Here is a 25,812-nt window from a genome sequence, read left to right on the forward strand (position 1 = left end):
GACATCACAGGCATGCTGGATTGTGAAAGGAAACGTACCTGATTTTTCCTGCAGTTCAGGCATGCACGCAATTTAATGTTTTCAGTGAGCACAGCTGACATAGTTACCATACATACTGGAAATTTGAGGATCACAATACAAGGCCCTTTCATTGTGTTATTTTCTGCCACTTTTCAATGTATTAAAATGTATTTTAAAATTGCAGCTTTATATATGAAGGTTTTTTTATGAAATTTATTTTTTATTTCAGGGATATATTTACAAAATGATACAATAGACAATTATCTCCATATCCCTAATTCCTCCATGCCTAGTCCTTCATCCCATCCTAGAAAAGAAAAAGAGAGAACCTGACAGATGTAGAAAAAATAATCATATTGAATCTTCCCTGTTTAATGTGATTCTGGACTTTAGAATATTCTTTTCTTCAGCTTGCATAGATTGAATCCAGGACCCTCATATCTGGCAGAAGCCCACTAAGTTGTTTTTGTTATTATAAAGAGCATATCCTAGGTCAATAATTCTTCATATCGGTCTATTTCTTCCACCAATGGAGACTCACTTCTCATCAACTTTTTGGTTATCTCAAGTCTTGCATAAAAGAATAATTTTGCTCATAACGCTTTTTGTGGCGTTTTCAGTACCAATTATTATTTTGGTGTTATTTTCCTGCATCAAATTCTTTGGGGGAAAAAAACCCACTAGAAACAAAGCAGGCTTCATTTTGATGCCACTAACACTTGACTGTAAGGCCATGTGCACACGTTCAGTATTTTCTGCGTTTTTTTGCGTTTTTTCGCTATAAAAACGCAATAAAAACGCGAAAAAAACGCTAACATATGCCTCCCATTATTTTCAAGGTATTCCGCATTTTTTGTGCAAATGTTGCATTTTTTTCCGCGAAAAAATCGCATCGCGGAAAAAAATGCAACATGTTCATTAAATTTGCGGAATTGCGGGATTCCGCACACCTAGGAATGCATTGATCTGCTTACTTCCCGCACGGGGCTATGCCCACCATGCGGGAAGTAAGCAGATTATGTGCGGTTGGTACCCAGGGTGGAGGAGAGGAGACTCTCCTCCACGGACTGGGCACCATATAATTGGTAAAAAAAAGGAATTAAAATAAAAAATAGTGATATACTCACCTTCGATGGCCCCCGCAGTCTTCCCGCCTCTCAGGTGCATGCTGCTGCTTCGGTTCCTATAGCTGGTGTGTGGTGAAGGACCTGCGATGACGTTGCGGTCTTGTGATTGGTCGCGAGACCGGTCATGTGACCGCTCACGTGACCGCGACGTCATCGAAGGTCCTGCACACACACATCATCTATAGGAACGGACGCCGCTGAGGAGATCGGCTGCCTGCAGGTGAGTATAACCATTTTTTTTTATTTTTTTTAAACATTCTATCTTTTACTATTGATGCTGCATAGGCTGCATCTATAGTAAAAAGTTGGTCACACTTGTCAAACACTATGTTTGACAAGTGTGACCAACCTGTCAGTCAGTTTTCCAAGCGATGCTACAGATCGCTTGGAAAACTTTAGCATTCTGCAAGCTAATTTCGCTTGCAAAATGCTAAAAAAACCGCGAAAAAAACGGGAAAAAAAACGCAAAAAAAAATGCGGATTTCTTGCAGAAAATTTCCGGTTTTCTTCAGGAATTATTTCATTTGGTCATAACTAGTTTATTCCAAAAAAATATATAATTCTGTCTCAAAATGGTGCCCGCTATGCCTGCGCCACTTTACTAGAGAAGCAAAAAATTTCTCCCCTAAGATGGCACTGGTGGCACCTGCGCCATCTTGCTAGAGGAAAAAAAAAATGTTTACATCAAGATGGCGCTGGCACAGTAGCATCTATCGGATCGCTGATAGATGCTACTGCACAGGCGCGGCGGACGCCATTTTGAGACAGAATTTTTTTCTGAATAAATTTATATCAGCAAATAAAATAATTATATATGCGATCATGCTGCAGCGCTCTATTTGACTTTTTGAACTTAAATTTGTCTGGAATCGAGAGTATCACTTTTCGAGATCTCCTTATGTGCCTAAACATTGGAAACCCCACATAAGTGACCCCATTTTGGAAACCACACCCCTGAAGGATTTGACAAAGAACAGCATGAGACAGGACATCAGACAGGTGAGGGATCTTTTTTTAATTTTTGTTTTATTATGGGAGACGAGGGCTTCAATGTAATGGGCATTAGGTGAGTACAGCAGTGTTTGTTATTTTTAAATAAAAGTAGAAAAGTGTTTTGTTTTTATTTCAAATAAAATACTTTATACTTGCTGTGTGTTTATTTACCATACTACTATAGGAATAGTAATGGATAGGTGTCTAATATATGCCTCTCTATTACTAATCTGTGGGCTTGATGTCACCAGACAATACAAAGATGACATCAACCCCACAAATATTACCCCACCACCACCACCACAGGGCAAGTAGGAAGAGTTGGGCAAAGCGCCAGAAATGGCGCACCTAATAGATGTACCTTTTCTGGGTGACTGTGGGTTGCTATTTTTCGGCTGAGGGGGTCAATATCCATGGTCCCTTACAAGCTTGAGAATACTAGCCCCCAGCTGTGTGCTTTAGCAAAGTTGGTTGTCGAAAATGGGGGGACCCCATGCTGTTTTTTAAAATTATTTATTTAAATAATAAAAAAAAAAGCAGAGAGGGGATCCATCTATTCTTAACCAGCCTTGCTGAAGCTGACAGATAAGTGTTGCAGCCCACAGCTTTCAATTTTGCCTGGCTATCAAAAATACAGAAGAACCCAAGCCATTTATTTATTTATAGTGCACGTGGCAGCTGATGAATACTCCCATCAGCCGCCGCCTGTTCTCATTGTTATTAGCGGCAACAGGTGTGGGCTGATGGGAGTAATAGTCCCATCAGCCGCCACCTGCTCTCGCTGTTATCAGTTGAATATAACTCTCAACATTCTCCCCTGCTTGCGCTGATCATCAGCAGAGCAAGGGAGAATGATGAGAAACGTCTTCAGCACCCGGTACCGGGGAACAGAGCTAACTATACTGCTGCTTTCCAAGCACCAGATTGTGTGGTACTGATGTCCTCCAGCTTGTCCTCCAGATTGCGCAGCTGCAAACCTCAGTCTATCATCCACAGACAGACAGCCTAGTCGAGTGTTTCAATAAGACCTTAAATGCCATGATCAAGAAGGTCATTGAGAAGTATGATTGAGACTGGGAGTTTCTGTCAGAGAAGTTACTAAAGCCTCTACTGGCTTCTCTCCGTTCGAGTCCCTGTATGGTCGACATCGGAGAGGGCTCCTAGACATGGCCAAGGAAACCTGGGAAGCCAAGATCACGCCCTACCCAAGCATCATAGAGCACGTCAACCAGTTGCAGGAGAGAATGGCAAAAATGATGCCTATTGTGGAAAAGGTTTGTCTGGAGGATGCTGCTGGGGTCGATGCAAAAGATTTGCATGTGGGCCACCTAGTGAGGGCATTCTGTCAGTGGCATCAGTGGCTGGGTATTTCTTCAGGTTCAGTGGCACCTCATAGAAGGGGAGTAATGTCATGCCTCAGGATTTGATCCGGCAGTCTTGTGGTTGTCTGCTTACATCCCTATCTGCTGAGCCACTGGAGATCCTGTTGCTGTCTGTGTACTGATTACCCTTGGTCTTTCATCCACTTCTTTCTTACACCAGATGTTTTTGATCTGCCATTTGGCCTATCCTATCACTCTGTAGGGCCTGCTATTTAAATCTCACTGCTTCCTGTCCCCTGCTGGTGATGGCTTACAGCTACTCAGTTTGACGGTGATGGAGTAGTCCTTATTTTGTGGTAGTTAATTGGTGTCAACTCTAAGAGTTTTCTGTGTGGTTGTGTGTGTATTTCCTTATCCCCTGCCATTTGGTTGGTCACTCCGATTGTTCCCTTGTTCTCCACTTTGTTGTTTCATGAGCATTTTTGTGTGATTGCAATTTCCTTTGATTCCCCGGTCTGTCTGGTTTGTGCTATCCATTTCAAGCCTATCCCATACTATTTGGGTGGGGGTAGGGGATAGTTAAGTTACGAGCATACTAAGGTCAGAGACCTTGGCCTCTCTACCTTTAAGAGTACCCCTGGGACAGGAATTGGTAGGGTCCTAGCTACAGGGACAGTGTGAGGCTCCCTTTCCCTTATTTTAGACTGGCATATCGTGACAGGCTCGTTAAAGGGTCTATATTGACTTTTAGGATTGCTACTTCCAATAGGTGGCACTAGAGTTCAAGTCCTCTTCCTCTCTAAAGAGGTAATTTGCATATTTAATATTTGCCAGAGAAGCATTGCATGGCCTATAGACCTCCTTAGATTAGCATGTCAGGTATCTCAATCTCAACGAGGAGAAACCTTACCTCTCAGACTCCATGTATTATTAAAAAATGTTGACAATAAGTCTAAAAACTCTGGGTTTTCCAAGATGAAAATTAAAAGATCTTAAATTTTTATTTTTAATAAAAATACTGATATGGAGAAAAAAACATACCCAACACTTTTTAAAAAATATATTTAACACAAAAAGACAAAAGGATATTTTCTTTAACCCTTTTCTGACATTGGGAGTAATAATACATCCCTGTGCCCTGGTCCTTATTGACCAGAGACAAATTATTATGCCATTGTCACAGGGTGTCAGATGATTCTGACAGCTGACACCCGGCACTAAGTGCAAGGAGCACTCCCGCACTCCTGACACTTTAACCCCCCAAATGCTGTGCTTGGATCGGACACCACGCGGCGTGACCCAATGTCGTCATGATGATATCAGGGTCACCAGCGCTAGGAAAGTTGTGCAGTGCATGATCAGCAACTTTCTCTGTCAGTACAGAGCTGACAGTTTGCAAACCATGGGGATGATAGTCCCATAGTGAGACAAAGTCAAAAAATTTAAAAAAGTTTAAAAAAAAACGATTTTAAAAATTGTAAAAATATATATAAAAAAATACAGAAATAATAATTAAAAAAGCAAAAAATATTCTACCCATAAATAAATATTTGTACATACAAAAAAAAACAAACAATAAAAGTACACATATTTGGTATTGCCGCGTCCGGAACAACCCGACCTATAAAACTGTCCCACTAGTTAACTCCTTTAGTGAACACCATAAAAAAATAAAATAAAAAACAAGACAAAAAACAATGCTTTATCATCATACCACCGAGCAAAAAGTGGAATAAAACCCGATCAAAAAGAAGGATATAAATAAACATGGTATCACTGAAAACGTCATCTTGTCCCACAAAAAAACAAGCCACCATACAGTTTTTATTGTGTAAAAGTGCCAAAACATAAAAAAATATAAATGTGGTATCACTGTAATCGTACTGACCCGAAGAATAAACTTTCTTATAAATTTTACCACACGCGAATCGACATAACCCCCCCGAAAATTTTTTCCTGAATTGCTGGATTTTGTTCATTCTGCCTCTCACAAATTGGAATAGAAAACGAACAAAAAATGTCATGTGTCTTAAAATGGTACCAATAAAAACGTCATCTAGTCCCTAAAAAAAACAAGCCCTCAAATGACTCTGTGGGGTAAAATATTGAAAAATTATAGCTCTCAAAATAAGATGATGCAAAAACTATTTTCTGCAATAAAAAGTGATTTTTAGTGTGTGACAGCAGCCCAACATAAAAACCCGATATAAATCTGGTATCACTGTAATCGCACCAACCCAAAGAATAAAGTAGCCTAATCACTTATACTGCACGAGGAACAGCGTAAAAATAAATATAACCAATTCTTCACCTACTGTTCAATTTTTCATTCTGCCTCCCAAAGATCATAGCAAGGCTCAGCGCACACTTATCCTGTGCTCTGCGCTGAGTGCTTGCATGGGGGTTTCCATGTAAATCTGAAATACATTATTCAGTCGTAAGTAACCTCTGGTGGAAGATTCCCTATAATGAGGCAGATGAGGCACTGTGGACGCCATAAGACCTGTGATCCGGCGGTGTCTGTCTTTTTAGGATTATATAAAAGTGCCGTCGGCCACAGTTTTGTGCATTTCTGAAAAGGACACCACTGAACAGAGGCCAGACGGAGTCCAGAGTACCTCTGCTGCCTCATTATAGTGAATAGATCCCTCTGGGTTTCTTCTGAATCACGTCACTCAGAGATTTAGATGGAAACCCCAAAGTAAGTGCTCAGCGTAGAGCGCTGGATAAATGTGACCCAAACATTTTGTAAAATGTTCGCAATAAAAGCTTCAACTCAATCTACAAAAAAGCAAGTCCTCACTCAGGTCAGTCATCTGTTAACAGAAATACAGGGGGCTTCCACGTTACTGGTAGTACAAAGGCTCTGGAAAAGCTAAATGGCTCCTCACACTCACACAAGAAATTCAGCAAATTCTGCACTCCCAAATCCAAATGTCCCCCCCCCTTCTGAGTCACACCCACATACAGTGTCCACATGTTTGGCATTAACTTACAGGTGCATGTCTCCAAAAGCATGGGCTGGGCATAACATACTGGTGACTGCAACGTACCTGGCGCTACAGCGTACTTGTCACTACAGCATACTGGTCACCGCAATGGCAGTTAGCAATTTTCACTTGGCAACTTTCATTGCTGCTTGTTTCTGGAAAATACCAATGGAGTCAAAATTGTCACTACACCTGTAGATAAATTCCCCAAGAGGTATAATTTCCAAAATGGGGTCACTTGAGGGAGAATTCTGCTCTTCCAGCAATTAAAGGGACTCTGTCACCTGATTTTGGCAGGCCCTGTGTTTTCTCTTGTTTCATTCACCCCTTCCTTTCCCGCTGGCCACACTATTTTCTTGAATGTGAGTTGGTTTCCTCCGTAGTACACGCAATCTTGCAATGCCACCTATGTCCCGGAAGTATTTTGCTGTGTTCCGGGACATAGTGCGGCGGCGCATGCGCACTAATGCTTTTCGGCTTTGTCCGCAGTTGGGCAAAGCATACTGCGCGTGCGCAAGGCAAGATTGCATTGCGCACGCGTGTACTACGGAGGAAACCAACTCACATTCAAGAAAATAGTGCGGCCAGCGGGAAAGGAAGGGGTGAATGAAACAAGAGAAAACACCGCCCATCAGACCGAACGCAGGGCCCGCTAAAATCAGGTGACAGAGTCTCTTTAAGGGGCTCTGTATATGGAGTCCACAAACTGTTCTAGGAAAATCTGCGCTCCAGGAGGCAAATAGCGCTCTGCTCTTCCCGAGTCTCTCCGTATGGCTAAATAGTACTGTACAGCCACATATGAGGTAATGCCACAGTTAGTAGAAATTGTGGTACAAATTATGGTGCTATTTTTACCCACTTCTTGTGTGAAAATGTAAAATCTAGGGCTAAAACAAAATTTTGGTGGCAAAAATGTAGTTATTTTTTCTTCACTGCCCAATGTTATCAAATTCTGTGACACACCTGGGGTGTCATTATGATCACTACACACCTAGATAAATTCATTGAGAGGTGTAGTTTGTAAAATGGGGGCTTATGTCACTTATGGGGGCTTCTGCTGTTCTGGCACTTCATGGGCTCTCCCAGTGGGTCATGGCACCTGCAAACAATAACAGTAAAATCTGGCGTTCTTTTCCTTCTGAGCTTTGCACTGAAAAATATTTCCCAATGACATGTAGGGTATTGGTGCATTCAGGAAAAAATGGACCTCAGTTTGTGGTAAAAAAAAAATTCTATTAGCCTATTAAAAAAAAAATTGGGGCTAAAACAACATTTTAATGGTAAAAATGTAATTTATTCATTCTTCACCGCTCAGTGGTATTAAACTCTGTGAGTCACATGTGGTTTCAATATGATCACTGCACCCCTAGATTATTTCATTGGGGAATATAGTTTGTAAAATGAGTTCACATATATTGGGTTTCTGTCATGCACAGTGAAGGGAGACTATGTGCAAAATGAAGGGTTAAGGGAAAGGGAACCAAACACTAGGAGAGGGGGGGAGTGCAGACCCCTAGACAGATCCTGTCTGCCCTATCGTCCCTATATAGGTTCTGCACCTATCACAGTGAAGGATACCTAATCCCTGCCTGACCCTGGCGATAAGCCCTGCCCCGGGAAGGACAGGATGAGAGCTAGTCAATCCCCATTACCGCTAAAGACAGATGGGATACACAAAAAGGGGGAACATTTAGCTTGAGTACACTCAGAGAGAATCTCAGACATCCCCCAGCAACACCAAGAAGGAAGATAGCCGACTGAAATAGCTCCAAGTCGCAACAGGGAACTGGAAACAAAAATATCAACCGCAACTCCTAGCAGCTTCTGGGGGGTTATAAACATCCCGGTCCAGGTGTGTCAACTAGAGCTGGGGGATGTTGCCACTGGATCCTAAAGTCAGAAAAACTAGGAATGAGTCTACAAACCTAACTGCTGAAACCTTCTGGAGCTAGATGCACTGTGACTATCTGCAGCCTCTGACACACCCGTGACAGTTTTTGTTGTTCTGGCACCTCAGGGGCTCTGCCAATGTGACTTTGCGCACCCAAACCATTCCAGCAAAATGTGAACTCCAATATGGCGCCTCTTCCCTTCTGAGCTTTGCACTGTGCATCAAAAGTAGTATTCTCCCACTACAGCACTCAGGAGAAGTTGCACAACAAATTGTATCTTGCAATTTCTCCTGTTACTCATCTGAAAATGCAAAATTTGGGGCTAAGATAACATTTTTGTGGGGAAAAAATGATTTTTTTTATTTTCACGGCTCAATGTTATAAACGTCTGTGAAGCACCTGGGGGTTCAAGGTGCTCACCATGCATCTAAATACATTCAATGAGGGGTCTAGTTTCCAAAATGGGGTCATTTGTGGGGGGGTTTCCACTGTTTAGGCACATCAGGGGCGGGGCATGACGTCCGCTAATGATTCCAGGAAATTTTGCATTCAAAAAGTCAAATGATGCTCCTTCCCTTCCGAGCCAAAAACAAACAAAATTAATAAATAGGTGCTCACAAGATCGAATTCTGTTTATTCATTTTGTTTGTTTTTTTCCCAATAAATTCTTTTTAGTCTTCTCACATTTTCAGCTAGAAATGCTGGTCCAAGCCCTGTACTTTACATCAGCACTGCACAATTATACTATTTGTAATCTGGGTCAATTGATGCCACTTTTCCTGGAGTCTGCCCCTAATTTGCGCTGTTTGGGAAGCTTTTTGGCCCTTTTAAGGTGTTGTCTATGTGTTCGGTTTTACCTCCCATTGAATTCAATGGGGTTCGGGTACCGTTTGCAAACATGTTCGGCGAACATTGGGATGTTGGCCGGCCAGCTTTAGCACAGTGCTAACAAGCTAGACAGAAGCAGTGGTTGGTTTCTTAGGAAACAAGCTGTAAAAATAGAAAAGTAGTTAGATTTAATTCCTCAAGAATGGGTGCGAATTTTAGTAAGCAGTAACTGGAAAAAGTGTTTTGACAAGCACTATCCAACAACATCCATCTAAAAAGATGGGAATTACCATTTAAGGGTGGTGATGCTCAAAAGTTATAGCTATTGTGGCCATATCATTCACACAGAGGCAACTACTAGAGAAAGAAGGTTTCTCTATAAGCAACCAGTATGTAAGATTTTCGTTTACAGTAAGGGTACCCTGCTCCGCCCAAAGCGCCGCCCCCTGTTGTATGCGTGGTGATTCCGGATGTGTTCATTGAACACATGTGCAATCACCGCATCGTATTCATAGACCGAGTTATTTATCTTGCGGAGACGGAGTGTCTCCGCAAGATGAATAGACTTGCTGCCATCTGGAAAGACGCGCCGCATGTCCAGTTATGCAGGGCCGCCGGATGCGGCCCTTCACACATAGTGGAGACAGGATTTCATAAAATCCCCTCCACTATGCTGAAACATCTGGACGCTGCGGATTGGATGCTGTGGCTGTACGCAGCGTCCAATCCGCAGCAAATCCTGAAGGTTTCCTGAATGTGGAAACATACACTAAAAGTAGTTAGACTGTGAAACTCTCATCAAGAAAAAAAAGTTATTTCTTTATATGACAGGTTCCTACACATTGTAATATATTGTATTATTATAGCTCTGATATAGGAAAGTAATACAGAGGTTTATTCTACTATATTTGGAGTCTGGAAATGTATTTTCCCTAAATTTAAGAAAATTGGTAACTGTTAAGACCTCTCCTAAATTACACTGTAGCAGGTTGAACTAGATGGATGCAATGTTTTCTTTAATTTCTAATCGTATTACCATGGGTGCCATGAACAGTATAAGGCTAGGGTCACACGACAGTTTTCTCCACATCCGAAAAAAAATCACACACTGATCAGACTTTTCAAAATTTGAGTTGGATAAAAGTGTAATCTGATTTATTTGCATGTGGAGACCTAAAAAGAAAAAGTCTCTCCATCTTCTTCATTCAGTCTGACCGTGAAGATGTAATCCGAGTGGGGTTAATGTTTTCCATGGACCCATAGACATGAATGGGCAAGTACCATCAGTCCGAGAGAAAATCAGACATGTGCACAGCCCTATAGAATAACATAGAGAAGGGTGTTATCCATCAAAATGATGTATATGACTCGTCTGAGTAATATGGTCATCTGCACGAGCCCTAGGAATCCTCCTAAACTCAGATTCTGAATGCGGTATAGTAGCAGCTGTTTGCAACCCCTACTTCAACCCATCCTGGGCATCTCGTCTACATATTAAAAAAGGAAAAAGGACTATCCAAATTGTAGAGGACCAAAAAAGTATTGTGAACATATATACCCTCTAAAAACAATGTGTAGAAATAAATGATAATCCAATGAGGACCACCGCATTCAACATATCCCCCTAAATTCTTTCTGATAATACCAACTATAGACTTATTAATGCCTGCTCTTTGTCTGAGCTGATACTGCCTAACGCAGAGGTTAGAATGCTAGTGCAGGAGCATTGGCCCCTCTGCTCCTCGGCGGTTCTCCCTCACTTTCCCTTTTATACCTTAGTACAGCAAGCTAAAGAAAGAAAATAAGCGACGGCCTATTCTAATACATCAATATCTCTCACGTATAAAAAAATACATACAGGGGTTGGACAAAATAATGGAAACACCTGGAAACATCAACAAAAGTTAGTTTAATATGGTGTAAGTACACCTTTTGCAGCGATTACAGCCTCAATTCTCTGAGGTATGGATTCATAGAAGGTGTGAATTGTTTCCAAAGGAATTTTAGCCCATTCTGCAGTTAAAACACCCTCCAGCTCTTTGAGCGACGATGGCGGCGTAAATCGACGTCTAACTTGAATCTCTAAAATCAACCATAAATGCTCAAAAATATTGAGGTCTGGGGATTGTGGGGGCCAGATGAGATGCTCAACTTCATTAGAATGTTCCTCGTGCCATGTTTTAACTATTCTAGCTGTATGAATTGGTGCATTATCATCCTGAAAGATGGCGTTCCCCTACGGGAACAGTGCTTGAACCATTGGATGCACTTGGTCACCCAAAATGCCTAAATAATCTCGGCTGTTAATTCTTCCATGAAGGGATATCATTGCCCGGCGGATCTCCACGAAATAGCTCCCCAGATCATCACAGAACCTCCGCCATGTTTTACAGTTGGGAGAAGGCAGTCTGGATGGAATGCTTCTTTCGGCTGTCTCCAAAAGTACACTCGGCCGGAGGTCAGAAATAGGGCAAACAATGATTCGTCTGAGAATATCACATGTTTCCACTGCTCGAGGGATCAATTCTGGAGGTTTCTACACCACTCTAAACGCTTGGAAACATTTGTCATTGAGAGCAGCGGTTTTCTAATTGCAGCTCTTCTGTGGAATCCAGATTTGTGCAGCTCCCGAAGAACAGTTTTCGTGGAAACTGGGTTCTGTAGGTATTCATTGAGCTCAGCAGTGATTTTCGGAGCCGTGGTCTTGCGATCCTCTCTTACAATTTGCTTTAGAATCCGACGCTCTCTCAGTCAACTTTGACTTTCGGCCGGACCTGTGCTTTGCTGTGGATGTTTTTCCTTCTCTTTCAAACGCAGTCATTACTTTGGAGACAGTACCTCTTGACATGCCAAGCATTCGGGCACTTTCTGTTACACTAGCGCCTGCCATACAAGCACCAACAATTTGGCCTCTTTGAAAATCTGAGAGGTCTGCCATTGGTATCAGGTTCTCATCAATGTTCTTACAATTATGCCAAACAAACAGTTAGTTTACATACACATATCACAAAAAATCAACTGCAAAAGATTACCATATGTCACGGTTTTCATGTTTATCACATGTTCGAAGATTATGATGCCAAAACGTTAGGTGTTTCCATTATTTTGTCCAACCCCTGTATATGAATAGATTGGTAAACTTAGCATTAGTTGTAGAAACTGCCTTGATGCGTTAGCCATCTATTCTGTTCATCAGGAGGCTCAGTTGATGGATTGTGATGGCTGCAAATTCATGATGAAAAAATCCCAGGTTGAGATGGCCTGCCTGGTGGCGCCATGTCTGAGCTTAAAACGTGCCTCTGGATCAACTTGTTGGCTTGTTCCCCATGCCCACATAGTATATAGTCCATTAGAATGAATTAGCCTCCTACAACTAGCGATAAGGTTATCCATCAGGGATTAATAAGTCTATTGGCATCATCAGAAAGAATTTTGGGGGTGTTTGATTAATAAGGTGGTCCTCATTGGATTATCATTTATTTCTACACCACATGGATAATGGTGTTTATTAGTCAGGTACTGTATATTACAGTACATTGTTTTTAGAGGGTATATATGTTCACAATACATCTTGTCTACATATGCCTGTGTGGAAACTTCGTCTGTCTCAGCAATGACACTTTAAGATAACAATACAGTGCATTATACTAACTGTTCTTCCAGCCGTCATTCACTGTCAAGGGAAAGGGGTGATGAGCTTAACTTGCATTGTTTGATTATGTAATCAATTTGCAGAGTTTTTCTTCCTCTGTTTTGCAAGTCAACAAGCCACAGGACCCACCCAAAATGGTCGCTCAACATTAGTGATGAGCGAGTGTGCCCGTTACTCGAGATTTCTGAGCATGCTCCAGTGTTCTCCGAATATCTTGGGCGTGCTCATAGATTATGTTTGTGTCGCTACAGCTGCATGTGGGGATTCCCTAACAAACAGGCAATTCCTGCATGCGTTCAGGTTGTCTAACAGCGCAAACCATGCAGATGCGGCGATACAAATAAAATCTATGAGCACGCCCAAGATACTCTGAGAACATCCGAGCATGCTCAGAAATCTCGAGTAATGAGCACACTCCGCTCATCACTACTTAACATACTACACAACATATTAAGCAAACATTCAATGACCCTGCATCACTGTCTTGCAAAGATAGCTGACAATAAGCTGTAGGAGCTGATAAAAGAGGTAAATAATAACTGTTCATCAAATTACAAATCTCAATTAAACCTACAAGAAGAGTCAACATAAAGATAACGGTCTATACCTCCTGGCTGAATGAAAATAGACATCTGGATAATTATGATTAAATGCTGTGTCGTCACAACGCTGATAACCCATATGTGGGGGAAACTACTATTTGGGCACATGGCAGGGCTCGGAAGGGAGGGAGAATCTTTGACTATTTGGACTCAAAAGTGTCTGGAATCGAGAGCAGATGCCATGTCGCTTTTAGAGAACACCTGATGTGCCTAAACAATACAATCGCCCCTACAAGCGACCCTATTTTGGAAACTAGACCCCTCAAGAAATGTATCTAGATGTGTGGTGAGCACCTTGAACCCCAAGGTACTTCACAGAACTTTAATAACATAGAGGCATGAAAGTTAAAAAATCTAATTTTTACCACAAAAATGTTGGTATTGCCACAAACGGTAACGGAGCAAAATGGACCATACCGCTTCCTGTGCAATTTTTTCTGCATACACCAAATACCCCATGTGTGGTTGAAAACTACTTTCGAGTCACAGTAAGGAACCCTAATCGTGGAAATAAAAAAATAAAGAGAAAAAATTATTATGTATCTCAATAAAATTATAATAAACAGAGCCAAAGCATAATGAAATGTAAAATGCCTTTATTGAATTTTATTTGGCAAAAAGATGGCACTATTGAAGTGTGCCTGTACTTGGAGATCAATAAAAAAAATATACTTAAAAAATACACGTATAAAAAAATAAGAATATATATATATAATAGCAAAAGTGGGACAGACACAAAAAGGAAAAAGGGTTCATAAAGGAAATCATCAGCAAAAATGATCAATTAATCGAACCATGGCGCGAACAACAGTGCATTCAAGAGCATATGTTAGAATATATATTGTGATGCAGTGACCCCTGTTACAGCTAGGGGGCGCTGCATGTGCTCCTCAGGATATGCATGGAGGCATATCTGTGGTTATAATGGTTGAACTAGCCACCTCCCACCTTTGGGAGTGGCTACAAGTATATAATGTGACCATGTGGGTCACATGGGGAAAAATGGATGGACCTGAGTGGTCTGTGTGCCAGGTCCTGGAGGGCCTCTGTGTTGCGAGGTCCTGGGAGTAGGACTAGATCCCTGAAGAGCACATTGGGGAGGCCTTGGACCTCGGGGGCCAGTGTGTTGGACGGTCCCAGATGGGAAATGGATGTCCTGAATAGCGCACAGAGAGGATGTGTGTGCAGAGTCCTTGATGGCACTGCGTTTGGGGAAGCTACAGCCCATCTGAGGATCTGGACTGTCAGGTGACCTGGTGAGCAAGGCATTGCCCAGGATGGTGATCCCAGTTCGGCAGCTTCCCTGAGAGAGAGTACTGACAGGAGTCAGCGTATGGAGCAGGAGCTCCTGGAAGGTAACCCAGTGTATGGGGAACCGTGCAGTCACCCATGGTAACTGGACGGAGTAAGTTCCAGCATGATTAGAGACAGCAACCATAATGTCATATGTTGGTGCCTGTTGTGCTCCATGGACATTAATGAACTGTATGGCATGTGGTCACCCATGATGAGGTTCGGCGTGTTTAGTGACCGCTTTTCAAAGCCATATACTATGATGTGAAGATTGATGAAAAGACTATTTGCTTATTGGTCATATTTCTGTGGCTTATGACTCCATAATAAACCACATGGACTGTTAAAGTGAAAACCCGTGCCTGACTACGTTAATCTGCTGCCAAATGAGTGTCCCCCAATACACTCAGTAAGTGCAATCTTACAATATGTATGGACATGTGCAAAAGGGCAAGCAAGTAACAATATATGTGCAAAAGGGCAAAAAAAGTGCACAAGTGTAAGGAAAATATATACTAAATCTAGTATAAGGTGAGAAATAGAAAAACAATGGTCCAATTGGGAAGCACACAAATATAAGTGACTAGCTGAAGAGCCCGGCGTTGCCTGGGCATAGTAAATATCTGTGGTTAGTTATAGCACCTCACTTCTCTTATTTTCCCATCACGCCTCTCATTTTCCCCCTCACATCTCTCATTTTCTCCCTTACACCTCTCGTTTTCCCCCTCACTCCTCTTATTTTCCCCCTCACTCCTCTCATTCCCCCCTAACACTTGTCATTTTGACCTCACATCTGTCATTTTCCGATCAATCCACTATTTTCCCTCACTCCTCTCATTTTGCACTCACACCTTTTCATTTTCACCTCACACCCCTCATTTTCACCTCACAAATAATTTTCCCTCAGTATATACATGTTTGTCATCTCCCTTATATGTAGTATACACCTGTATGTCATCTCCTGTATATAGTATATAACTGTATGTCATCTCCCCTGTAAATAGTATATACCTGCTGTATGTCATCTCCTTCTGTATATTGTATATACCTATGTGTCATCTCCTCCTTTATATAGTATATACCTGTATGTCATCTCTTCTGTATATACTATACACCTGTATGTCATCTCCTCCTATATATAGTATATACCTGTATGTCATCTCCCCTGTATATAGTATATACCTGCTGTATGTCATCTCCTCCTATATATAGTATATACCTGTATGTCATCTCCTGTATATAGTATATACCTGTATGTCATCTCCCCTGTATATAGTATATACCTGCTGTATGTCATCTCCTCCTCTATATACCTATGTGTCATCTCCTCTTTTATATAGTATAAACCTGTATGTCATCTCCTCCTGTATATAAAATATACGTGTGTCATCTCCTCCTGTATATAGTATATACCTGTAAGTCATCTCCTCCTGTATATAGTATATACCTGTGTGTCATCTGCTTCTGTATATAGTATATACCTGTGTCTTCTCCTCCTGTATATAGTATGTACCTGTATGTCATCTCCTCCTGTATATAGTATATACCTGTGTGTCATCTGCTCCTGTATATAGTATATATCTGTGTGTCATCTCCTCCTGTATATAGTATATACGTGTCATCTCCCCTGTATATATTATATACCTGTATGTCATCTCCTCCTGTATATAGTATATACCTGTGTGTCATCTCCTCCTGTATATAGTATGTACCTGTATGTCATCTCCTCCTGTATATAGTATGTACCTGTATGTCATCTTATCCTGTACATACCAGTGTGTCATCTCCTCCTGTATATAGTATATACCTGTGTGTCATCTCCCCTGTATATAGTATATATGTGTGTCCTCTCCTCCTGTATATAGTATATACCTGTATGTCATCTCCTCCTGTATATAGTATATACCTGTGTGTCATCTCCCCTGTATATAGTATATATGTGTGTCATCTCCTCCTGTATATAGTATATACCAGTGTGTCATCTCCTCCTGTATATAGTATATACCTGTAAGTCATCTCCTCCTGTATATAGTATATACCTGTGTGTCATCTGCTTCTGTATATAGTATATACCTGTGTCTTCTCCTCCTGTATATAGTATGTACCTGTATGTCATCTCCTCCTGTACATAGTATGTACCTGTATGTCATCTCCTCCTGTACATACCAGTGTGTCATCTCCTCCTGTATATAGTATATACCTGTGTGTCATCTCCCCTGTATATAGTATATATGTGTGTCATCTCCTCCTGTATATAGTATATACCTGTATGTCATCTCCTCCTGTATATAGTATATACCTGTGTGTCATCTCCCCTGTATATAGTATATATGTGTGTCATCTCCTCCTGTATATAGTATATACCAGTGTGTCATCTCCTCCTGTATATAGTATATACCTGTGTGTCATCTCCCCTGTATATAGTATATATGTGTCATCTCCCCTGTATATAGTATATACCTGCTGTATGTCATCTCCTCCTCTATATACCTATGTGTTATCTCCTCTTTTATATAGTATATACCTGTATGTCATCTCCTCCTGTATACAAAATATACGTGTGTCATCTCCTCCTGTATATAGTATATACCTGTGTCTTCTCCTCCTGTATATAGTATGTACCTGTATGTCATCTCCTCCTGTGTATAGTATATACCTGTGTGTCATCTCCTCCTGTATATATTATATACCTGTGTGTCATCTCCTCCTGTATATAGTATATACCTGTGTGTTATCTCCTCCTGTATATAGTATATATCTGTGTGTCATCTCCCCTGTATATAGTATGTACCTGTATGTCATCTCCTCCTGTATATAGTATGTACCTGTATGTCATCTCCTCCTGCACATACCTGTGTGTCATCTCCCCTGTATATAGTATATACCTGTGTGTCATCTCCCCTGTATATAGTATGTACCTGTATGTCATCTCCCCTGTATATAGTATATATGTGTGTGTCATATCCTCCTGTATATAGTATATACCTGTATGTCATCTCCTCCTGTATATAGTATATACCTATGTGTCATCTCCCCTGTATATAGTATATCTGTGTGTCATCTCTCCTGTATATAGTATATATCTGTGTGTCATCTCCTCCTGTATTAGACTGTGTTCACACGTTATTTGGTCAATATTTTTACCTCAGTATTTGTAAGCTAAATTGGCAGCCTGATAAATCCCCAGCCTACAGGAAGCCCTCCCCCCTGGCAGTATATATTAGCTCACACATACACATATTAGACAGGTCATGTGACTCACAGCTGCCGTATTTCCTATATGGTACATTTGTTGCTGTTGTAGTTTGTCTGCTTATTAATCAGATTTTTATTTTTGAAGGATAATACTAGACTTGTGTGTGTTTTAGGGCGAGTTTCATGTGTCAAGTTGTGTGTGTTGAGTTGCATGTTGCTACATGCATGTAGCGTCTTTTGTGAGATGAGTTTTGTGTGGCGACATGCGTGTAGCAACTTTTTGTGTGTCAAGTTGCATGTGACAGGTTAGTGTAGCAAGTTGTGTGCAGCAAGTTTTGCGCATGGCGAGTTTTGCGCGTGGCAAGTTTTGTGTGGTGCGTTTTGAGTATGTGCAAGTTTTGTGTGAGGCAACTTTTGCATGTGTTGCAACTTTGTGCATGTGGCAATTTTTTCGTGTGTGCAAGTTTTGAGTGTGGCGAGTTTTGCGTGAGCCTAGTTTTGCATGTGGCGAGTTTTGAGCGTGGCGAGTTTTGAGCGGCGACTTTTGTGTTTCGACTTTTATGTGGCCACTCGAGGTTGGTTTATGTGTGGTGAAATGTGTGCTGAGGGTGATATATGTGTTAAAGCACATGGTAGTGTGTGGCGCATTTTGTATGTGTGTTCATATCCTCGTGTGTGGTGAGTATCCGATGTTGGGGCCCCACCTTAGCAACTGTACGGTATATACTGTTTGGCACCATCGTTCTCACTCTTTTAGTCCCCCTTGTTCACATCTAGCAGCCGTCAATTTGCCTCCAACACTTTTCCTTTCACTTTTTCCCCCATTATGTAGATAGGGGCAAAATTGTTTGGTGAATTGGAACGCGCGCGGTTAAAATTTCGCCTCACAACATAGCCTATGACGCTCTCGGGGTCCAGACGTGTGACTGTGCAAAATTTTGTGGCTGTAGCTGCGACGGTGCAGATGCCAATCCCGGACATACACACACACACATACATACACACATTCAGCTTTATATATTAGATATGGTATATGTGCATATGTCCCCAAAACACATATAGTGAGCACCAAAGGTTCAATATAGAACGATAGTGTATAATATATACCTTCAAGGGTCCTTTCCTCCAAGTACAGCGCACCCCGACACACGTTTCGGATAAATCCTTCGTCAGGGGGTCTATCACAGTGATCAAAAGGAACCAATAGGAAAAATACCTGCTGTGTCGGTGGACAGATCTTGACAAGTGCACTGGGCATTTTTTTTTTCAGTAAAAGGAGGCGGAGGGCATGGGGGATGGTGGAGGTATCGGGTGGGGCTTGGGGACATCATTTCTCTTTCCTCTAACATGTATATCATATCAGAAGAGAGAGAAATGATTTTAATTGCGGACACCCTTTTTTTATGTGATCGCCGTTATTCATCATGTATTGCTGATGGCTGTGGTGTTTTTATTCATATATTTATGTGTTGGCTTTGGTTTTGGTAATGTTTAAATATACTGATGATGATTCTAGTGCTCTATTCATGTATTCTTGGTGGTTCTCATACTGTAAAAATGTAGAAGTAGTAATCATTAATTTGTTAGATGATGTCCTACATGCTATGCTAATCTGGCAGTGTTAGGAGCACTAAAGTTTTGTATTTTGGGAGGAGGGGTGGAAAATGGGAGTGCTACCACAGTGTCAGGTGAAATCTGTGTAGATCCTGTATTCTCATGAGATCTTTATATAGCATCTACGACATTATCAGTACTCACAGAGAAACTGTCACCAATTACTCAAAAAGCAATTCTGCATTGTGCAGTTCAGTGCACGCTACCTTTTAAAATAAGTACACTAACCTTGCAAAATAACATGCATTCACGGGCGCCGTTGCAGCAATGTTAGAGCTGGATCTTCCCCTTAGGTCACTCGTCAGCCGCTATTGGGCTTCTGTACACTCACTACCATTGTATGAACTTTGTAAAAGTAGTGAAAGTGCAGCAACTGATTGGCTGCAGGGTTCACATGGCTTAGCAATTTTGTATTTTATAAAAAGGAGTATTTAAAAAAAAAAAGTAGTCCAGGTGCTGGACAACCCCTTTAAGGGCTCTTTCACACTTCAGTGTTTCCGGTACGTGTGGGGACACTTTTCACACGTACCGGAGACACATAGATCCATTCATATGAATGGGTCTGTGGACATGTTAGTGTGTTTCCAGGGACCATGTGTCAGTGTGACCATAGACATGTCCGTTTTTTTAACAGCAGCACAGGCCGCAAAACGTACTGCACACAGTGCGATTGCTCCAGGCGGGCTAGGACTACCCCGGTGAGTCTGTGGTGAGACATCGTGTGGTAGGCTTCAGTCGGTAAGACACAAGATAGAGGCACTAAGGTGATCGTAGGGTCAAAATCCATTGGATCTCCATGTGAACATAGTCACTACATTAGATAAAGAAAAATAATCTAATAGAACAATGCGACTTGATGAGGTAAGTTATTCAAACTCACCTAATACGACACTTAGTCTGGTGGTATTTTTGGATTACTTAGATATAAAATTCATTATTTAAATAATAATCACATAGATACTTTTCCTATCATTAGTCTAATTCGGGTGCCCAACACTGACATTTAATAAGAATCCCTTAGGTGATTCTCAAGAGTGAGAGCATCAGTGAATGGATACCCTATGGGAGTAAACCACACCTACAGTACAAGTAATGAGGATAGGTATAAATACTTTTTATGTGATACACTTTCTCATACACCTGATGAAGGCCTATATGGCAGAAACGCATTGTACTATGGTCCATTTTCTTTTTTAATTCTATTTTTTATTTCACTTTCTTCTATGAAATGTTTTTAAAAAATTATACATGGTAGAGCCAAAAGTAATTGCATTTGCAACTATATCAAATAAATATTGAATTAATTTATATCTGTGATTATTTTTGGAGATTGTCCTCATATCGACGAAAAGTTCCACCATGTCTTCTGTTGTAATTAAATTCATTAATCGAATAGATTCACTGGATTTCCCATTCACAAACGGAAGCACCATCATTTTTTTCATCCTTTAGATGACAGCGCAAGAAACACCCAATGTTCGGGGAGCCAAAGCCGAACAGTAACACGGGCTTTCTGGTGAAGCCTGTGTTCGGGGTCCATGCCCAAACAGTAGGTGTTCAGTATGGACCCTGAACTTTACTGTTCGGATTCGCCCATCTCTAGTTAGAGGCCACTTTAGGGCTACTTTAAACCAGGACCAAAGCCTAATTGTCAGACGAAGTTAATTGGAAACTTAACCCCTTCGGAGCTTTTTTCGTTTTTGTTTTTCGCTCCCCTCCTTCCCAGAGCCATAACTTTTTTATTTTTCCATCAATATGGCCATGTGAGGGCTTATTTTTTGCGGGACGAGATTTACTTTTGAACGATACCATTGGTTTTACCATGCCGTGTAACAGAAAACGGGAAAAAAATTCCAAGTGCGATGAAATTGCAAAAAAAGTGCCATCTCACACTTGTTTTTTGTTTGGCTTTTTTGCTAGGTTCACCAAATGCTAAAACTGATGTGCCATTATGATTCTCCAGGTCATTACAAGTAATACACCAAACATGTCTAGGTTCTCTTTTATCTAAGTGGTAAAAAAAAATTCCAAAGTTTGCTAAAAAAAATAAAAAAATTGCACCATATTCCGATACCCGTAGCGCCTCCAATTTTCGTGATCTGTGGTAGATTGAGGGCTTATTTCTTGCGTGCCGAGCTGATGTTTTTAATGATACCATTTTGGTGCAGATACGTTCTTTTGATCGCCCGTTATTGCATTTTAATGCAATGTTGCGGCGACCAAAAGAAACATAATTTTGGCGTTTTGATTTTTTTCTCGCTACGCCATTTAGCGATCAGGTTAATCCTTTGTTTTTATTGATAGATCGGGCTATTCTGAACGCGGCGATACCAAATTTGTGTAGGTTTGATTTTTTTTTTTTATTGTTTTATTTTGATTGGGGCGAAAGGGGGGTGATTTAAACTTTTATAAATTTTTTATTTTTTTTATATTTTTAAACCCTTTTTTTAAAAAATTTGGCATGCTTCAATAGCCTCCATAGGAGGCTAGAAGCATGCACTGCACGATCGCCTCTGCTACATAGAGGTGAAGCACAGATCACCTCTATGTAGCAGAAATGCAGGGTTGCTTTGAACGCCAAACACAGGGTGGTGCTCAAAGCAATCGGCCATCAACAACCATAGAGGTCTCAAGGAGACCTCTGGTTGTTATGGCAATGCACCGATGACCCCCGATCATGTGACGGGGGTCAGCGGTGCGAGCAGCCCCGGCCGCGCGGCCGGGAGCGCTAGTTAAATGCCGCTGTCAGCGTTTGACAGCGGCATTTAACTAGTTAATGGGCGCGGGCGGATCGCGATTCCGCTCGCGCTCATTGTGCGCACATGTCAGCTGTGCAAAACAGCTGACATGTCGCGGCTTTGAGGTGGGCTCACCGCCGGAGCCCACCTCAAAGCAGGGGATCTGCCAGCTGACGTACTATTCCATCAGCTGGCAGAAAGGGGTTAAAATGACATGGTGGACACAATTATTTAAATAAATGTAAAGTTTTGTTATTCTTTAACCCCTTCACCATTTTGTACTTTTCCTTATTTGCTCCCCTTCTTCCAAGAGCCATAACTTTTTCATTTTTCTGTCAATATAGCGGTATTAAAGCTTATTTTTTGTGGGGCGAGTTGTACTTTTGAACAACACCATTGATGTTACTATATAGTGTAGCAGAAAACTGGAAAAAAATTCCAAGTGCGGTGAAATTACAAAAAAAAGTGTAATTCCACAATAGTTTTTATGTTTTTTATTTACCATGGTCACTATATGCTAAAGCTCACCTGGCATTATGATTGTCCAGGTCAGTACGAGTACACAGGTATCAAACATGTCTATAGGTTCTTTTTTATTAACTAGTAAAAAAATCCAAAATTTATAACAAAGAAAAATTGCTTTTGTCGCCATTTTCTGAGACACGCAGCATCTTCATTTTTTGTGATCTGGTTGCTGGCTTATTTTTTTGCGCCCTGAGCTGATGCTTTTATTGATATCATTTTGGGGTAGGTACAGTGTGTGATCGTCGTATATTGCAATGTTGCAGAGGCCGAAAAGACATTGATTTTTTATCTTTTTTCTCGTTGCGCCATTTATCGATTGGATTGCTTTACTTTATCTGACATTTCTGAATGCAGCTATAACAAATGTGTATTTTTTATTGCTTTATTTTGAATGGGTCAAAAAGGAGTGATTTGAACTTTTGTTGATTTTTAATTTTTTTTATATTTTTAAACTTTTTTTTTTAACTGGCTTCAATAGTCACCTTAGGAGACTTAAACTTTGATCATCTGATTGCCTGTACTACCCATAGCAAGGTTTGGGCCATGCTATGTGTAGCATAAATCATGATCTCCTATGAACGCCAGTCAGAAGTTGGCGTTCATAGGAGATTTACAGTGACAGGCACAGAGGTCTTCTGCAGACTCCCAGCTCTCATGACAACTCACCAACACACTGCGATCTCCTGACAGGGGCGTCAATGTGGGGTCTTGTGCTGTGCTTCCGGCCAGAACATGTTAAATGCCGCTGTCAGAGATTGACAGCGATATTTAACATGTTAGCGGCAATTCACCAGCAGCTGTTAGAGGCACATGATATCTGATCACATCAGCTCTCATGTGCAGGGAAAGATGCAGGCTCAGCGCCGGAGCCTGCATCAAAGGCAGGGACACAACCAATGACATACCTATAAGTCATCAGTCGTGAAGGGGTTCAAAGGTATCTTGAAAACTGATTCAGTAACGTTTGGTTAACATTCAACATTTATCAGGTAGTAATAAAGATCTTGGAGAACTGAGAGTCTGTTAAATAAGTTTTTGCTTGTCTTTTTAAAATTGTATTTTTAAATTCATTTGATATTGTTCACAACTTTGTTTATAATGAACTGACCTACATTTGTTAATTGTCCAAACAAAAAAAGTTGTTAAACCGCACCCTTAAATGTCCAAGTTTTTAAAGACCAAGAGGCACACGTTAAAACCAGGGAGTCCATCCTAGAGCATGTTCCATATCCAGATAAATAAAAAAACAGCGCCTCAAAATGTAGTGAAGATTAAATCTTACATTTTATTCTGCCTCCTGTGGCGACGTTTCGGTCCAGAGACCTTTTTCAAGCACATTTTGCTAATGTCTAAAACTTTACTGATCTTCAGGTATCAGCAGTGGCGTAACTTGAAGCCTGTGGGACCAAGCAAAATCTCCATTGGGGCTCCCAACTGACACAGGTCTTTAATAGTAATAGTCTTTTCACATAGGCAAAGGGACCTTTGGGGGTCTACCCAGTCTCCAGGGCCCTGGTGCGATTGCAACCCCTGAACCTATTAGGCTATGTGCACATGTTGCGGAAAATTCCCCACTGATTCTTAGCGTTTTATTTTCCACAGCATGTCAATTCTTTTTGCGGATCTGCAGCGTTTCTGCACCCATTGACTTACATTGAGTTAGTCAAACCCACAGCCAAACTGCAGGTGTAAAAAGGTCTGCGGATTAGCTGCGGATTTGCGTGCCAAAAACGCTGCAGAAAGGAAGGTGGGCAGAGAATATGTGTGAGCAGAGAATATGTGTGGGTCTGTCTGTGGGTGTCGTGTATATCTGTGTCTGTGTGTGGGTACCTATGTATGTGTGTGGGTGTGTGGGAGTCTGTCTGTGTCTGCCTGCGGGTGTCTGTGTGTGTGCGGGTGTCTGTGTGTGTAGCCAGGCATCGTCTGATGGGACTACCACTCCCATCCGGCTATGTCTGGTGTCACATATAACAACATGAGCCGATGATGAGACAGTAGTAGTCCCATCATCCGGAGACTGCAAAACAAAAAAAACACATTCATACTCACCAAACACCTAATTCCCTGACCCCCTCGATCTCCTGCAATAAAAATAAAATAATAAACCAACATATACTTACCGTTCTGCCGTAGTCCATTTAATAACGAGTGTCCCATGAAGATCTCACGTGTAGAACATTCACATCGGGAGATGTGACCGCTCTACCTGACTCCTGGTGATACAGTGACAGGAGGTATCCTCCCGCACTGTAGCACTACGCTGCCGTGAGAAAGGTCACCAGAGTTTGTGCTGTCACTTGCAGCACCGCTGAGTGAGAAAATTCTCACACAGTGGTAAGTGCCATAAGTGAGAGCATGAACTCCGGTGAACTCTCAGTGTATCATCGGAGGCCCCTGTAGAGCAGTCACATCTCCGATGTGACTGTTCTACACATGATATCGTCATGGGAACTCTGTAAATGGACTACATTGGACAGGGAGTATTTGTGTTGGTTTATTATTTTATTTTTGTTCGAGGGCGTCGGGGAATTAGTAGTTTGGTGAGTAATATATCTTTATTTAGCTTGCAAATCCACAAACAAATCCGAAGAGAAAACCGCATAAAAATCCGCATCAAAACCGTGCGGATTTTCAACTGCATTTTCTGCCAAGAGAGGCAGAATTTGCGCCGATTTTTACAAATGAAAATCCTCAATGTGCGCACATACCCTTATAGTTACGCCCCTGGCCTTAGTCTCCAGTTCTACTTGCTTTTATCTAGCACAGAGTTGGAAGTGAACCTGATGAACCCAGGAACAAGGCTGAGAGATAAAGAATGGGGCACTTTTAAAAATAACAGTGTATTGGTAAATTATTTATAAATATATTATTAACAGGAATGAAAGCATATTTTTGGAAGCAGAGAGCCTTTGTGAGCCAACTGCTACCATTAATATTATTCACTAATGTTATTCTGGGTGCTTACAGAAGCACTAATAAAATAGTTACTTTAACAAACACTAAACATCATTTTTAAATAG

At 41.2% G+C, this 25,812-nt stretch overlaps 1 protein-coding gene across 5 annotated transcripts in view; it reads right to left on the reverse strand.

Annotated features, from left to right (window-relative positions):
- The window catches only part of SYTL5 (synaptotagmin like 5), a 408,043-nt gene that overhangs the window by 279,698 nt on the left and 102,533 nt on the right, over positions 1-25,812 (reverse strand). The window contains exon 2 of one of the 5 annotated variants that reach the window (XM_077294780.1): positions 6,517-6,608. The exons of the other annotated variants lie outside the window; for them this stretch is intronic. The gene's annotated coding sequence lies outside the window, so the exon portion shown is untranslated. The remainder of the gene's footprint in view (positions 1-6,516; positions 6,609-25,812) is intronic. 5 annotated transcript variants of the gene reach the window in all.

Source organism: Ranitomeya variabilis, chromosome 3 (assembly GCF_051348905.1).
Source record: "Ranitomeya variabilis isolate aRanVar5 chromosome 3, aRanVar5.hap1, whole genome shotgun sequence".
Classification (NCBI taxonomy): domain Eukaryota; kingdom Metazoa; phylum Chordata; class Amphibia; order Anura; family Dendrobatidae; genus Ranitomeya; species Ranitomeya variabilis.